This window comes from Xenopus tropicalis, chromosome 3 (assembly GCF_000004195.4).
Source record: "Xenopus tropicalis strain Nigerian chromosome 3, UCB_Xtro_10.0, whole genome shotgun sequence".
Lineage (NCBI taxonomy): Eukaryota > Metazoa > Chordata > Amphibia > Anura > Pipidae > Xenopus > Xenopus tropicalis.
Window position 1 is genome coordinate 21,627,864 of NC_030679.2, and position 18,215 is coordinate 21,646,078.

Genomic DNA, 18,215 nt, shown 5'->3' on the forward strand with positions numbered 1-18,215 from the left:
ATGCTGTAAGCTGCAGTGTTTTTGTGCCACCAATGTTTCTGGATGAATTACTTAAGTTGCCCGAACAAGAGATTTTGGATGGCGGCTGAACTGGCAGCCTTTGGGTCTGTATCAAGGACCAAATCAATAGCCTTTGGAACTGATATTTGATTGTGGCTTGTTTAAATATTGATTAGACAGGCTGGGAAATCCCACTGGGTGAGGACTGCACTGGCCTGGATATGGTCCTAGTATTAAAGTAACTATACATATTCTAATAAAAGCATAAGAAACGTCAATTTCATAAATATTCTGTAAGTGTATAGCAGCCCACCAATCCGTGATCTGGATCTGTACTATGGATATCAGTCAGTTCAAGGATACGGCAGGTTTAAAAGTTCGATCTGCACCATATCTACTGGTGTATGGTACATCTGCAGATGAGAACGTGAATAGGAGGCATAGCTCCGCTTCCCTTCCTGCTGTTCCAATAGTTCAGGCTGTCAACCAGAACAATCAGAACAGTAGAAATGTGGCCATATGGTCCCTCATACACTATGTCTGTTTAGATTAGTTGCATAGTGACATAGTCAGCCCATGTATGGTCACCTTAATGGGTCTGCTGAAACCCCAACCCCACCCCCCCCATGCGCACCAACTGATGGCTAAGGGGCTCTACGATTAATATTATAAATACTTAGTGCTTTACTTGCTCTTTAACTGTATAGTGATGGGCTGTACTTGTTCCTATGCATGGAAAAGTCTGGTCATCCCCGAAGCTTCTTTCTTCAGCTGTTGGTGAAATGCAACTCACAGTATCCTCATAAGCCCCTGACTGCATGCTAACCACATCATCCTTTTTAACTGAAGAGCCCATTCTGCATGGCATTACTGAATAGAGCAGGGGCAGCAGGCAACATTTAGCAGCCCAGAGACTGTAGAACTATAACTCGTAGTCCAACAAAGATAGCCTATCTCTGGATTAGACATAATCTTGATTGCATGTAGATATTTTTACTGCATCAATTTTTTTAGCTAATTAAAGATAGAACCAATTTTATATTCAGTATTCAGACCCATTCCTAATCACTTTTCATTCTGGCATCAGTGAAACCATACACGTACCAATTTTCGGACTGTGTGTGGGCTCAGGAATTATTGTCCCAGTAATTTCCGTACCATGGTAATTGGTTATTTAGTCGATTGGACAGGTTAGAAAATTTTGGTAGGATAATGATAAAATCTGCAGATGTATTGTGTATCTGATGATATCCTTGGGGGACCTACAATGTCACTTTGGTACGATTGGTGTCAGAACATCCTACAATTTGTTATTTTTACGGCTTTATCCTACAATTTCAGTCTGAATGTTAGTTTCAGATCATTGCATTTAAATGTACAACTGATATCCGAACGTTGGTCGGAAGATGACTGATATCTGAACATGTATGGCTAGCTTTACACAGTGGGAATCTCATGAGTAGGTCACAGGAGACAGAATATCAAATACATATACTTTCAGTTTCAGTAGATTATTTCTGTTGTATGGCAGCCTTCAGCACTGGATGGATGATAACAGGTAAAAGAGATTTTCTACCTGCCCTGCATATATCTGCTGCTGTGGGTCCTGGGGCTATTACCCCTACTTGTGCCCCCTACAGACAGCTGTGATTGGAAAGGACCAAAGTGTGTGAAATGATTGCCACATGGGTAACCAGCTTAATGCACCATCAACAACAGAGCTTTTGTAAGTATTGCTGTATAAACATTCACTGTATGGGATTTCCATAACAATGACACAGTTTGAGTGAAAAGAGCACTGCCCAACAATTGTTATAAAATAAGGCAAGGATTATAGGCCTTTTGTTTGAAAAAGACAACAGCGTATGTCATCAACCATATTCCCATGGATCTGAAACAGGTAGTACTACTAATAATGGACTATGGAACATGGGGGAATTTTAAGAATTAGCCTCTGGGAAGGGACTGTGGCTGTGGGATAGCAGGTATAGTAGGGAGAGATGGTGCCTATAGTAGCAGTGGGATAATAGCCTCTGGGAAGGGACTGTGGCTGTGGGATAGCAGGTATAGTAGGGAGAGATGGTGCCTATAGTAGTAGTGGGGGGGATAATAGCCTCTGGGAATGGACTGGGGCTGTGGGATAGCAGGTATAGTAGGGAGAGATGGTGCCTATAGTAGCAGTGGGGGGATAATAGCCTCTGGGAAGGGACTGTGGCTGTGGGATAGCAGGTATAGTAGGGAGAGATGGTGCCTATAGTAGCAGTGGGATAATAGCCTCTGGGAAGGGACTGTGGCTGTGGGATAGCAGGTATAGTAGGGAGAGATGGTGCCTATAGTAGCAGTGGGATAATAGCCTCTGGGAAGGGACTGTGGCTGTGAGATAGCAGGTATAGTAGGGAGAGATGGTGCCTATAGTAGCAGTGGGATAATAGCCTCTGGGAAGGGACTGGGGCTGTGGGATAGCAGGTATAGTAGGGAGAGATGGTGCCTATAGTAGCAGTTCGGATAATAGCCTCTGGGAAGGGGCTGTGGCTGTGGGATAGCAGGTATAGTAGGGAGAGATGGTGCCTATAGTAGCAGTGAGATAATAGCCTCTGGGAAGGGACTGGGGCAGTGGGACAGCAGGTATAGTAGGGAGAGATGGTGCCTATAGTAGCAGTGGGGGGATAATAGCCTCTGGGAAGGGACTGGGGCTGTGGGATAGCAGGTATAGTAGGGAGAGATGGTGCCTATAGTAGCAGTGGGGGGATAATAGCCTCTGGGAAGGGACTGGGGCTGTGGGATAGCAGGTATAGTAGGGAGAGATGGTGCCTATAGTAGCAGTGGGATAATAGCCTCTGGGAAGGGACTGTGGCAGTGGGACAGCAGGTATAGTAGTGAGAAATGTTGCCACAGACAGGACAATCCTACTTTATAAAAACAGTGGGTTACGGTAACTGCAGGGGTACCAAGGCCAGAGGAGGTTCAAATTGTTTCCCCTTTGCTGAGTGGCCTGGGCATGTCACATTAGACACCTGCCTGCAAAGAATGTTTAGCCCAAGGCCCCATCGTAACTAAACAAAGAAGATAGGGCTTTTTTACAAATACAGTGCAAAATGCTAAATCATATGGAAATCACCATGTTTTTACCCACAATACAGATTTGATTTCCTGAATTACAGTGTCATTGTAGGTTACAAATGTAATTTGCATCTATATTAGCAATTAGCACACAAGCTGCCATGGCGGTGCAAGTCAGTTGTGCCTATAGATGCAAGCCACATAGAGAACCACAGAATTACTAGCAAGGTAGTATGATGTACTGTTGTAGTGGTATTATAACACAAGTTGCAGTTGGTCTTTATTTTCTACTTCTACTATTTTTTTTTTTTTTTGCTGCAGCTCTCCAGTTCGGAATTTATACTTTTATCTGGTTGCTAGGGTGCCCTTTTGGAACCAGGCAGTTGTTTGAATAACAGCCTGGCATTGAATAAGAGGGATGGAATGGAAAGATAAATAATTAAAAACAATAATAGCAGTAAAAATAAGCTCTCAAGATGAACCTGCTCTCTGGCTACTGGGCCTTATTGACCCCAAGGACCGGACAACATTGTAAAAACATTGTAAAAATCCCTCTGAAGAAAGCTACAATAGAAAGGAATTTAATGTGTCCCAGTGATCTGAATTTTAAATATCAATTGTTCATTGTTTTTTAGTTCTCTATTATAAATGTTAAGGTTTCTAGTATTATTTCCTTATTACTGTCAGGCCATAAATCCTTATTACCTTCTATAGATTTCCTGTAGTTTTATACCTATCTTAATATCCTTGCAAGAGTCATTGTGAAACAGGCTTGTGTTCCCATGTCACCGGGGCAAGGCTAGCCAAAACAGACTAATGGAAAATATTAACTTGCCTATGGCACAAGTTGTATAGTAACAGTGGCTTTTGTCATTTGTTAAAATGCCCCATCTGCTAGTGGCCATTTGTCATACTGGTATATTGGAAAAATAATATTGGGATAGTTTGACTATAGCTTTGCCAGGGGACAGCCCTCAATACCTACTGATTCATTCACACTTTGGGGCTAATACATTAAAAGTAACAACGTTTGCACCATGGCTTGTAACGCATAGCAACCAATACAATGTTTGCACTGGATTGGTAACTGCTAGTTTATGAGGTTAATAATGCAAGCTTTGTCAGTTTTATTACATTACCTGCCCAGTAATAATGCACTGGTTTCCATTTTGTCCATGCCGCTATGATTTATAACCAGTGCCCAACTGGCTTAACTCTGACATCTCTATGAAGGGGACTAATAATGGACTATGGGACATGGGGGGATTTTAAGAATTAGCCTCTGGGAAGGGACTGGGGCTGTGGGATAGCAGGTATAGTAGGGAGAGATGGTGCTTATAGTAGCAGTGGGGGGATAATAGCCTCTGGGAAGGGACTGTGGCTGTGGGATAGCAGTTATAGTAGGGAGAGATGGTGCCTATAGTAGCAGTGGGATAATAGCCTCTGGGAAGGGACTGTGGCTGTGGGATAGCAGTTATAGTAGGGAGAGATGGTGCCTATAGTAGCAGTGGGATAATAGCCTCTGGGAAGGGACTGGGGCTGTGGGATAGCAGGTATAGTAGGGAGAGATGGTGCCTATAGTAGCAGTGGGATAATAGCCTCTGGGAAGGGACTGTGGCTGTGGGATAGCAGGTATAGTAGGGAGAGATGGTGCCTATAGTAGCAGTGGGGGATAATAGCCTCTGGGAAGGGACTGTGGCTGTGGGATAGCAGGTATAGTAGGGAGAGATGGTGCCTATAGTAGCAGTGGGGGGATAATAGCCTCTGGGAAGGGACTGGGGCTGTGGGATAGCAGGTATAGTAGGGAGAGATGGTGCCTATAGTAGCAGTGGGGGGATAATAGCCTCTGGGAAGGGACTGGGGCTGTGGGATAGCAGGTATAGTAGGGAGACATGGTGCCTATAGTAGCAGTGGGATAATAGCCTCTGGGAGGGGACTGTGTCTGTGGGATAGCAGGTATAATAGGGAGAGATGGTGCCTATAGTAGCAGTGGGATAATAGCCTCTGGGAAGGGACTGGGGCTGTGGGATAGCAGGTATAGTAGGGAGAGATGGTGCCTATAGTAGCAGTGGGGATAATAGCCTCTGGGAAGGGACTGGGGCTGTGGGATAGCGGGTATAGCAGGGAGAGATTGTGCCTATACATCTCTATGGAGGGGGCTGGTACAAGTTTATGATCAGACCAGCAGGCCATTGTCAGATGTGGTTGGGCTAGGGGGAGTAACACAAGAGGGGCTGGGGGAGTGACATCAGCAGTGGAAGGGCCCTGGGCAGAGTTAGGGCTACAAGCCACTCATAATTTGTCGGCCCGAACCTGCCAGCCCACTAGTCCTATGGGTTTTGGGATGCCCAGTGCTAAATCACTGTCTAATGCTGTACTTTGTTTCTTATATAGTTATAGGGGTTGAGACTACATTGGACCCAGTTGTGGTACCCCAACAATTTGTTTAAAATCTCTCTAAAGCAGGTTATGCCTTCATAGGTCAACAGAGGGCAGACAAGACTGCCTTGCCTCTACATTCCCCTTGGAGACACTTTTGGCAGTGGACATATGAGTTTGTCTAGTTTCTGTCCTGATAGTTATTCCTGGATTTTGACTATAGGGAAGTATAGTTAAAGGGCAAGTAAAGCCTCACATAAATGTTGAGTAAAAGAAAAAAAAGTCTGAAAAGGTTTTCTGTTTCAGTGGTTGAGATTCAGGTACAAGTGTAAAAAAAACAGTATGGCAGTTCCTGCATATGAACAATTATGCAAACACCCTTAATAGAAAACTAAAATGACAAAGCCCATAATTTTACATAGGGTGTATTTCCCCTTTAAATATGGGATATAAAGTCTGTCTGTGGTTGGGGTGACTCACCGTGGTCTGTTATGTAGCTGTTGTTATTTTATTAAATGTCCATTTCCTTTCCTACATTTTTGTGAATTCCCAATTCTCCTACTATCTCTCCCACTCCCTGTTTCCTCATTGACTGTCATGATCTCCCTCCTCCTGCCTGCCACTCCTCTCAGTTAATTTAATTCCCTTTTCTAACCCCTCATTGTTCTAACTGAAAATCACTTCAGTGCATCAACACATTCTCAGTGCTATTGATTATTTACAGTTCTCCGTACCTCCCAATGAGGGCCATGTGTGTGCCGCCGCCCAATTCAGCCAAGAACTGTCTCTTGGGCTGCACAAACCATTACTTCAGCCCTCTTCATAATTCAGTTAGTGCTCAGCAACCCACAAACAGCAAGTTATTGTAAAGGAAAAGTCTGACTTATTGACATCTGTTTTGCTGTTTAGACATAAAGCACATTATAGTTGTATTTTTTTCCCCTTACTCTCCTAGGAAAGGGTTGTGCTTCTTAAGGACCATTAACTTGCGTTCCTCAACAGCCTTATCTTATATGGGGGTCCTTTATAAAAGAATGGATCCTGGGAAAGGCTGTTGCTCCCTTTTGAAGGGGAAGAAAATTATTTTCCAGCTGCTAGTGAACACTGAAGGTGGTCATACATGAGCTTATAAAAAATGGCTATGGATTGAGTCAGCAGCTTATCAGCCCGTGCATGGGGCCCTCAGACAGGCCTACCCGACTGATATTTGTCTGGAAATTAGGGGTGAGGATTGCATCAGCTCTTTGTGCAGCCTACATCCTGTCAATCAGGTCTGGTGTGGGATTCAAAATAGGCCCTGCCATTTCATGTAAATAGAGGCCCAAACAGCCCCCCGCCAGCCCAATAAATAGTGACTGCCTATGGCATCTTACAGCAGCCTCTCTGGCATTTGCCAGAACCCTCAGATTGCCAGTCTGGGCCTGTTTTAATGTGATTCAATCTACTGGACCTCAGGCCAAACAATCAGAGGGCGCAAAATCCACTTGTTTGACGACCTTGCCAAATGGATGGATCTTTCAGTGTATGGCCACCTTTACTCATATGACCTTGCAAGCAGCCATAGCAATAGTTGTAACTCAGTATAGCTAGGGGACTGAATAACAGTGTGATGTGGGCACAGGGCAAATGTCCTCTCTGCCCTACACTACAGGCCCAGTCCTGAAACATAGTTGTAAAAGAGATGCACTTGCATGATGGTCCTGGTGTAAAGAACATGGACAGGACCCACATGATGCCATATTAAATGCAGGATAATATAATTATAGTAGTCAAAGCATGGCTGTATTCTTGGATGCAAGGCCTTAGTCTCTGCTACTCCTTCAAAGATTCATTAAATTTTTTTCAATGTAATTATTAAATTTACTTTTATTAATTTATATCCTTATTCGTTTATATCTTACCCAAAAACTTTGTCTGCATGCCAATATGTGGCATATACTGGAAATCTTAACTGTAGGGAAAATTGTCTGCTGAAATCCTATGATCTTGGCACTGCTGCAAAAGCTCCAGACATCACCCATTTAATGATTCTTTTCACTCCCCCTCTATATAAACTGCAATACTGTGTAGATGATTCCCTTCCTATACTATCAATGCTAGCTACACATGGGACTCACTAGCAGCCACTCTTGAGTCAGAGGTTTAAGAAGAAGAAGGTGATGCTGCATCAGCCAGTTGGGTCTGCATAAGTTCATCAGTGATCTGCTTATTTGTGGATTTTAGCATCACAACACGAAAGTATGCTTTTTGGCTCTGAAATTTGTTCTGTGTGCCTGCACCCAGGCTGATGCAGCAGCTTCAGGGAAGGCACAGGGGTTGGCTGATTGGAGTGTAGGGGCTGATTCTTGGCCTGGGTTATCTGCAGGCCGAGAATCAGTCTAGTGTGACCGTAGCCTTGGGGCACAATGGAAATTACAAACTTTTATTGTTTTTCCCCAGAACCTGAGCTATTCTGTGATTAGTATTGTGGCCGTGCTTAAAAAGACTTCCTAGCATAAATGGGGTCTTTGAATTTGATTCAGATTTGAGCACTACCTACTATTTCTTTTTAACTTTTGTAAGCTTTTCTGAATTAATGTGCTATATAATAAAAATAATAATAATAATAATGCAAGAGATTAGCGAGTAACTTCAGACCTAAATCTAGGAGTTTTCACATTGTTGCAGGTGTGTGGTTGAGCAGCTATCTGGTTGAGCAGCTATCTGTATGAGCAGCGGTGCAGGTGTGTTTGTATATATAGATAAGGCTAGCTACCTAAAGGTGGCCATACACGTAAAGTTCCGCTCGCCTGGCGAGGTCGCTAAGCGAGCGGATCTTTTCCCAATATCCACCTACGGGTGGGCGATATCGGGGGAATTTAGGCTAATTCGATCCTTTGCCCCTGGTGCCAAATGACGGAATTATGAGGACTGTTAAGGGCACAGTCGGTTTGGGGACCACGTTAACGAGCCGATGTGGTCCCCGATCCGACTGGGTTTTTTAACCTGCCCGATCGATATCTGGTCTATTTCAGCCCAGATATCGGTCGGGCAGGCCAGCCGTTGCTGCCCCTACACGGGCCGATAAGCTTCCGAATCGTTCCAAGGGACCGATATCGGCAGCTACAATCGGCCCGTGTATGGCCAACTTTAGTTTCTGCGTCTCCTTTGGATATAACAGCTGTGAAGCTTGCTGTATAGTTTGGGTATAGTGGCCTAAAGTTACCAATAAACAGGTAGCATTAACTGGCCTGCAAATGTCTGATTTGCTGTATATGACATTGAAGGTGGGGCACAGATGCTCTGAAACAACGTGGAGAGGAAGGGGTAAAAACGTACAGGGGAGAGGGGAATAGTCGGTCCAAGTGTATCATGCTACAGATCATCTCATATGTTGTATTTTACAGAGGACAATCTAGTGTTTCATATCCTTATGGTGTTTGGGAAATGACCTTCTAGATGTAGTTGGGTGTGACTGAATGGGCAGGGTGTGGATTTAAATGGTCCTTCTCCAAAAAGCAATTCTGGAAAAAATAAGCTGCTGTCAGTTTTAGTGGGATACAGTAACAAGTTCCGGCAGTGCGCAACTAATTGCAAAAAAACACCCTAAATAATCTAGATACAGGTACTTGCTTTGTCTGCTTTTATATATACAGGGATAGGATCTGGAAACCCATTATCCAGAAAATTCCAAATGATGGCAAACTTATTGAACAGCGCTGCAGAATATGTTGGCGCTTTATAACTAAATATTAATAATAATAATAAAAGACCATTTTCCATAGACTCCATAGACATAGACTCCATAGACATAGACATTTTATTAAAATAATTCAAAATGTAAAAAAACTCCTTATCTCTGTAATAATAAAACAGTACCTTGTACTTGATCCCAACTAAGATATATTTACCCCTTATTGGGGGCAGAACAGTCCTATTGGGTTTATTTAATGGTTAAATGATTCCCTTTTCTCTGTAATAATAAAACAGTACCTTGTACTTGATCCCAACTAAGATATATTTTATCCTTATTGAAAGCATAACAATCCTTTAGGGTTTATTTAATGTTTAAATGATTTTTTGTAGGTGATCCAAATTAGGGAAGGACCCCTCTTCCAAAAATACCCAGGTCCTGTACCTGTACCAATAATGAGAATCCTACAAAGCAGGATTCATTCAATATGATGCAGGTCCGAGGCTTTATTTTTTCAGCTGGAGGCCATTGTGAATTATCCCAGTTTGTGTTCCAACTCCTTTTAATCTTTTTTTAGAATCTGGCGCAGGGAGGGCTTTGAAATCCCTGAGGTCCCTATGTGAAAAGGATGAGCAGCCTCAACTCCGTATGAAGAAATGAAGAATGTGACAGGTGTCCTTGGTGCTGGGCGAGAGCCGACCCCTTTCAATCCATTGCACGTTTGATCTATCGGCTTTCAGCTCTGATTAGTAGTGCTCAGTTCTCTTTTGGGAGTGTATGGGCTGCACCTGTGGCTATTGTTAGTGAGGTGTAGCAGAATGGCTACATGCTATTGCTTTAGTGGCGCTTAACATTAGTTCTTTTCTGGTTCAAAGGAAGGTATCACAGAAGAGAGTAATCTGAAACAGCCAGAAGCCTGGGACATTTAGAAATACAGTACAGGAAGCAAGACCAGGTTTAGAGCAGGGTGAAATATAGACTACAGATGGAACCCCATAACACACCTTATATGCTCCATGTACTAAACCAGGGGTCCCCAACCTTTCTTACTTGTGAACCACAGTCAAATGTAAAAAGAGTTCATGGAGGAGCCAAATAAGGGCTAAGATTGGTTATTAGGCAGCCTCTATGCACACTATCAGCTTACAGGGGGCTTTATTTGGTAGGAAATCTTGTTTTTATTCAACCAAAACTTGCCCCCAAGTCAGGAATTCAAAAATAACTCCCTGGTTTGGGGGCACTGAGAGCAACATCCAAGGGGTTGGGGAGCAGCATGTTGTTCCTGAGCCACTGGTTGGGGATCACTGGACTACACCATTCAATGGTGAAACTACTAATGGAACATCTTCTTTCTTAATGCTTTTTTAAAAAATGATCAGACCCCTGGGTAAATGGCCCCCATCAGGCCAAATGGTCAGTGCATTGTGGCTTTTTAGTTCATAAAGCACAACATTCAGATATCATTTTTAATTCCAGGCTGGAGAAAGTCAGATAGCAGAAATGAAGACCAGCTGCAATTTATCTCCAAACATCAATGTCTATGTAGAACTAATAATTAATTTTAAAAAGTTAAACTGCTTGTTTAAATGGAATTAATTCTTTCTACCCTGTCATTTAAATTGCTTTAAATTGTAGGCCCAATCAACTCTATGATCATGGAAAACACTAATTTTGAGGTATGGCCACTTTATAGACAGGAAGTGTGATGTGCATAGTAATTTCTACCCCCCCATCCCAAGATTACAGTCTTATCCCATAATTGGTTTTTCCATGTTTTTTTGATAAATATAAATAGTATTAGCCACCTTTTCCCATACTCTGAACCAACTAAATAGCCTGCCAGAGATCCAGTGTGAATCTGTGGATTCTGGCAAATGCCAGAGGAGCTTTTATAAGATGCCATATACATTTACTTTTAATGGGCCAATGGGGTGTTGTTTGGGCCTCTGTGTACTGGAAATGCCAGGGCCTATTTTGAATCCCAGACCTGCTGCTAAGGTAAAGATGCAACTTCAAGCTGCCAGAAATGTTTTTATGCACGCCTGGGAAAATATCAAAAAAAGATGGGGGGGATTCATTGGGTGACAATTTTTAAGGTACAGACACTCATTGCTAAGGGGCTGTGGTTGCTCTGGGCTGGTACAGAAGCCCAAAACTTAATGTGAGCATTTCTAGTCTAATTGGTTTATTAAGCTTTAGAGCAGTGGCACATGGGGATCTTAGTCGCCCCGACATGCCATCCCACCAGAAAGAATGTAAATTGCCAGTGGGATGGCATACATGTTGCTTTGGTTTTCTGAAGTTGCCCAAAGTTTCCTTGCGAGGCATGTATGCCATCCCACAGGTGATTTAGTGAATATTTATGGGAAACTAATCTCCCCGTGTTCCACTGTCCTAAGTCTAATGTCCCACAGAGAGATTAGTTGCTTGTGATAAATCTCTCCAAAATGCCTTTCCACTGGCAACAAAGGGCATCGCCGGTAGATAGGTTTATGTATCGCTTAGGTTTTCCAAAGTCACACAGAAAGCCAAAGCGGTGCCAAAGCGGTGCATAGGCCTTTCCACTGGTGGGCAGAGATTTATCACAGGTGACTAATCTTTCCATGGTTCCTCAGTCATAGTTTTCCTTTAAAGCATTTTAACAATTCTTAACATTGTTTCATGCCAAAAGAATGGCCCCCCAGCTATTGTTGAAATTCTGCTCTTGACATGTCAGAGGGATAGTTGGATTTACAGTTCAACAATATCTGAAATCCTTCAGGATTTACATCTCTGTGTACACACAAAAAAATCTCCTATATAACAGCCCCCAGGGCAAATACCCCCTTAGTGTATTTGAAATCACACCTGAGTTTATATACAAAATCACCAGTGTTTTTTCTAGCCCAGTTTGAGTGATGTTTGTTGGGCAGTCTCTGCTGTTCTGTTCCTACTAACAGTTACCATGGCAGGTTCAGTTTAATCCCCATGTTTAATCTACTGGTTCCACAATTAGGGTAATGGGTTAACAGGGAAAAGCTTGGGGTCCCTGTGTCTTTCTGCATTGGGACGGTGGGTTCTTGCCCCAACTTGCAGCTGGATTCCCTGCATTCTTTCTAGCGGATACTTTAAATGTTCACTTCTCATGGTGTCACCCCTGAGGCTGAAATGGACGTTTAGGACTGTAGAGCAGTAACTTAGATTTAATGTAGGAGTGAGGAAAACTGTGACAGAGATGAGACCAACAATAATGTATTTCCTTCCACTGGCACCAGCTCATTTACTCTCTGCCTTTCAGATTTATCTATCTTCTGGGCCCTGGATTTCTCTGCAACCCACACAGTTCTGTTTCCATAAGAATTGGATTGTGACAGCTCAGGCCAAAATTCACAGGGAGAATAAGACTGGGGGTCATGGAAAGTTCTGCTGATACCATTTCCTGTATTACTGTCAGTAATTTAGTGGGACCTTGTATGCAGGGACATTTGCAGATTTAACTGGGCAGGGGGTGGGATGGGGTCGGGTTGGATTTAGGAAAAACAAGTTTTGCTGATAGAGACTGATTAAGACAAATGGGGGCCCTAAGCATGTAAGAGAATGGGGGACCTCATCATTCCCCTGTTAATGTATTGTCTCTGCTAGAGAGGCAGTGATATCTACCAATGGTGCCGGGGTGTGTGGCACATGGGACTATGGTGGGACCTCAGGGGCCCTGCAACACTATGGAGGGGATCTACCCACATAGGGAGGAGGGTAGAGGATGGGCCTGTAGTAAAACTTGTACTTTGTTGCAAATATTGCACAATGCATCAAAAGTCTTTGCTTTGACACTTTTTAGTTGCCCAAAGGACTGCCCCAAGCCAGGCCTGGATTTCTAAATTGTGCGCCCATAGGCCCCCCTCTCCCAAAAGTTAGCGCATGTGCACATACACTATTTTTCAGCCTGAATGGTGACCTTGCCAAATGAGAGGATCTTAAGGCTGATGCCACACGTGGCGTTTTTACGCTGCATATTTTCTAATTCTCTCAGCGGCTGAAAAACGCATGATATCATCATCCATAGAAATAACTTGAAAAGACTCGAAGCAAACCACACAATGCGTAAATACGCTAGAAAGCGCCTTACCACGGATTTTTCAAGCGTTTGCCGAAATACGCCAGTATTTGCACAGCAACCTATCCCTATGTATACACAAAGGCAGCTGCCAGACCAAGCGGAAATACGCTGCGTATTTTACTATTTCACACTATTAGCACCATGGGAAACGGGATTTGCTACGTCACCAGTACTAGGCTGAAAAACGCCATAGTCAGGGGCTGTGTGGCTTGTGCGGCGTTTTTAGGCTGAGAAAATACGCAGCGTAAAAACGCCACGTGTGGCATCAGCCTAACATGAATAGCAACCATTAGGGTGGTCACCTGGATGGTAATGATTGATTATTGATTGAAAAATGATTGATTTAAATGTTGCTTGTATGGAAGAAAGATAAAAAAGATACAAAGGCAGGTTTTAAAAAAGGTAGAAGCCATACTGGTAAACCCAAACAAAGGGGGGCAAATTTATAAACCCTGGGCAAATCATGAACCTGGCCAGTAACCCATGGCAACCAATCAAATTTTCATTTATTCAGTTTGCTGCTGGCTGATATGTTGGTATGAGATGCTTCCCATGTGCAAACATGCCCAGTGTTCATAAATGAAGCTTACAGATACTATTGCAATATACAATTGCATCATAATGGATTGTGTTGTCACTCCTTGATGATGACTGACTCATGACAAAGGCTGCTGCTATTGCTCATCAACATTACAGTCCAAGACCTTAAAGAATGTCATCATGGTCTAGGACAGGGATTTCCAACTGTGGTCCAGGGGCCAGATGTTGCTTTCTAAGCCCCCCACCAACATTCCCAAGAACTCAGTAAATCTCTTTTTTGACGTATTTATTTTATTCCAATCCTTTGCCTGTGGCACGGAAAATGTTGGACAGCACTGTCCTCCCTCCTGTCCTCCCCTTTTTCAGGGAGGCCAGAATTTCTTATTTAGGTAGCTATTGCTAATATTAACTCTGGGTCCCCCAGATCAGCTTTAACTCATCATTATGGGACAATTCCTGACAAAATTCTATGTAAACTAGCCCAAAACCGATTTTGATAGCCTTCTTAATACTTATGGATGATTTACTGAATTGCCTTTTTACTCTTTGATGACTGCCCAGTATCATGGAGTATACCAATTAGCTGCTGGTATATGCTTAGGAATGTAGTATAGTAACATCTAAGGACCTATGGCTGAGAAGCACTGATTTTGTACAGAGTGACCAATATTGCTTCTTATGGCAATGGCAATCTATATAGCATTTTACTGGGAAGGCTTATTTTATCCTACTCATTTACAGCTGTATTATGCACACTAGGGGGCCCATTCATTAAAGCACGATGACCACGATTGTGAAAAATTCATATTTTTTCTAAAGTTTAGAACGTTTCGTAATGTCCACGGTAATATCATTAAAATTACACAACTTTTTCGCGTTTTGCCTAAATTTGCACACAAAAAATCATATTTTTCGCAGTGACTATGAACATTTCGGAATTCATTCAAGCTTTGGTTTTGTTACTATCTTTTGGCCAGGTTGGAGCTGCAGAGTGCCATTGAGCCCTATGGGAGACTTTCCTTGGGCCAGGTTGGAGCTGCAGAGTGCCATTGAGCCCTATGGGAGACTTTCCTTGGGCCGGGTTGGAGCTGCAGAGTGCCATTGAGTCCTATGGGAGACTTTCCTTGGGCCGGGTTGGAGCTGCAGAGTGCCATTGAGCCCTATGGGAGACTTTTCTTGGGCCGGGTTGGAGCTGCAGAGTGCCATTGAGCCCTATGGGAGACTTTCCTTGGGCCGGGTTGGAGCTGCAGAGTGCCATTGAGCCCTATGGGAGACTTTCCTTGGGCCGGGTTGGAGCTGCAGAGTGCCATTGAGCCCTATGGGAGACTTTCCTTGGGCCGGGTTGGAGCTGCAGAGTGCCATTGAGCCCTATGGGAGACTTTCCTTGGGCCGTGTTGGAGCTGCAGAGTGCCATTGAGCCCTATGGGAGACTTTCCTTGGGCCGGGTTGGAGCTGCAGAGTGCCATTGAGCCCTATGGGAGACTTTCCTTGGGCCGGGTTGGAGCTGCAGAGTGCCATTGAGTCCTATGGGAGACTTTCCTTGGGCCGGGTTGGAGCTGCAGAGTGCCATTGAGCCCTATGGGAGACTTTCCTTGGGCCGGGTTGGAGCTGCAGAGTGCCATTGATTCCTATGGGAGACTTTCCTTGGGCCGGGTTGGAGCTGCAGAGTGCCATTGAGCCCTATGGGAGACTTTCCTTGGGCCAGGTTGGAGCTGCAGAGTGCCATTGAGCCCTATGGGAGACTTTCCTTGGGCCGGGTTAGAGCTGCAGAGTGCCATTGAGCCCTATGGGAGACTTTCCTTGGGCCGGGTTGGAGTTGCAGAGTGCCATTGAGCCCTATGGGAGACTTTCCTTGGGCCAGGTTAGAGCTGCAGAGTGCCATTGAGCCCTATGGGAGACTTTCCTTGGGCCGGGTTGGAGCTGCAGAGTGCCATTGAGCCCTATGGGAGGTTGTCCTTGAGCCAGGTTGGAGCTGCAGAGTGCCATTGAGCCCTATGGGAGACTTTCCTTGGGCCGGGTTAGAGCTGCAGAGTGTCATTGAGCCCTATGGGAGGCTTTCAAAATCATGCACTGAAGTCTGAAAGGTTACTGTGCCATTTACGATCGTTCAGATACAACGCGATATTGTCGTACAAACTGGACACAAATTTTTGCATGTGCCCCCAGGAGTGATAGGTCTCTGCCTAGTTCTAGGGCGGCTTCCAGGTTTTTAAGACCCAGACATATTAACATCAGAAATATTTTTTTAGTGGTTAGCCTAGGTCAAAAAAAAGCTCAGTGTCTAGAACACGTGGACTCCAAATTAGTACCATGTTGCAGTTAAGGCTCCTCTCCATCGGAGAGAGTTTAAACCTGCAGGTATGTCCTTCCCTGATTAACAAACAGTAGAATTCTGAGCCTTTGGGGGATAATTGGAAAATGTCACAGAAAACTGCAAAATATGCATGTCCTTGCATGTTACCATTATCTCTGAATTGGGGGGCACAGGGCATCAAGAGATAGTGGTGCTGCACCCTGAGGCTAGTTACAACCAAAGACCTACCTGAAAGCAGTCTGTATTCACTCCCTGTGTTCCTCCCACACCCCAAATACATGAAGGCACATTGCTTATCTTATCCCTGACAGCCAGCCCACCAATCCACACATATAACTTATGTGTATACTTTCATCAAACCAGAAGTGGGCCAGACCTTGGTAACATAAGTAAAGGTTCATCTCCAAATCTCTTTCCTTAGGCCATTTTTAGAGAAAATGTTTATTAGCTCTTCCTAAATATGTCTATTAGTCCAGCTTGAAGCTCAGTTAGGGTGGAATTTTGCTGCCCTAGATATTCTTGGAATGTACACTAATGTTCTCCTATGCATATAACCTTGTTATAATCTAGAGGGGTCATATTTGGACCACCAAGGAAGGCTTAAACATAAAAGGTCTGACAAGCACTGCTATACATGTTATGCAAAACCTTTGGTGGGAGTTCCTGCTAATGGTTTTTGGGATTTTCTGCACCAGCAGGAATGCTTTAAGAAAAGCCACCTTATCTGACATGGATTCAAATGGGACATGAAGCAGTTCAAATATGTTTTCTTCACACATCTGGCACCATCTGTCGGATGAGTCTGGGTTTGGAAAATGCCAGCAGAACATCTGATTGCCTAATGATTACTGTAAACTTTGGAGGAGGAGGAATAATAATCTGGGGATGCATGCCTTAGGCTACTGGCATATGGGTGTTTTGACCACTGCAGCCCTGCAGGCTGAGAACAGTGGAGGTTAGAATGTCTGCTTGTCACTGCTCCTGACAAAAGTGTTCTGGCACCAAGGTCTGCCCATCCCCACTCCATGTGTATACAATATAGCACTTTTTAATTACTACTAAATGAGCAATGACAGATGGACAGGGGCATTTTGTTCACTTCTGTGTTCCGCCTGATTGCAGCAGCAGACAAAATGTCCCATGTTCATACTCCTAGGAGTTGAAAGAGGGCTGGAACTAGGGGTAAGCAGAATTCTGGCCCTGCTCTGAGTTGGAAAATGGGGGCCAATGAGCTAGAGGCTGAGGGCAAGTTGTAGGGAGAATTTGCCAAGTGGGAGGGTGGAGGGGGCAGTTGGAGGTACCAAGGGGGGGAATTTACAGGGTGGGCAGCTTAAGGGTGAAGACACACGGCTACTAGTAGCAGCTACTTGTTGTAGCTACTAAAATAGACAATGCTGATAGCCATGACAGGTAGCTGCTACTAGTAGCCATGTGTCTTCACCCTTACAAGTGGAAGGAGGTGGAGATTATTGCGGGCGACTAATCTCCCCGACATGCCATCCCACTGGCAAGAATGTAAATGGCTGGTGGGATGGCATTTGCGTTGCTTCGGTTTTGCAAAGTCGGCCGAAGTTTTCTTGCAAGGCAACTTTGGGCGATGAGTCGATGCGTATACCATTCCACCAGCGATTTACATTCTTGCCAGTGGGATGGCATGTTGGGGAGATTAGTCTCCTCCTGTGCCACTGCCCATACTCATTTGCTCATCTGAATATCCAGGTTTTTAACCAAAAAAATCACATTAAGTAAAGAGAGCTCAATAATACTCTTAATACTATACCCTGCCCCCCTCCCCCAGCAGAAGCACACCCAGAATCGCCCATGGATCAGAAAAATAAATACTTACAAATAAAGATGAAGCGAGAAAACCATTTTCCAATAAACAACCCTATAATATGTTCTTTCCCTACACTGTGTAACTAGATGTAGAAATGTGTTTTAATATCTCAGGTACGCACTAATTAAGTTTCTTTAATGGAAAAACTACAAGATGAAGCACTAGTACATTCTATTGTATTTAAATCATAGTTCCCACATTTTTAAACAAATGTAGTTCTATTTTTCAGCCTAATAAACAGTTTTCTGCAGCATTCTGTATTCACTTGGCTTCATGTGGTTTTGTCATTTTAATCTTAATCTCCTCCAGGGTCTTA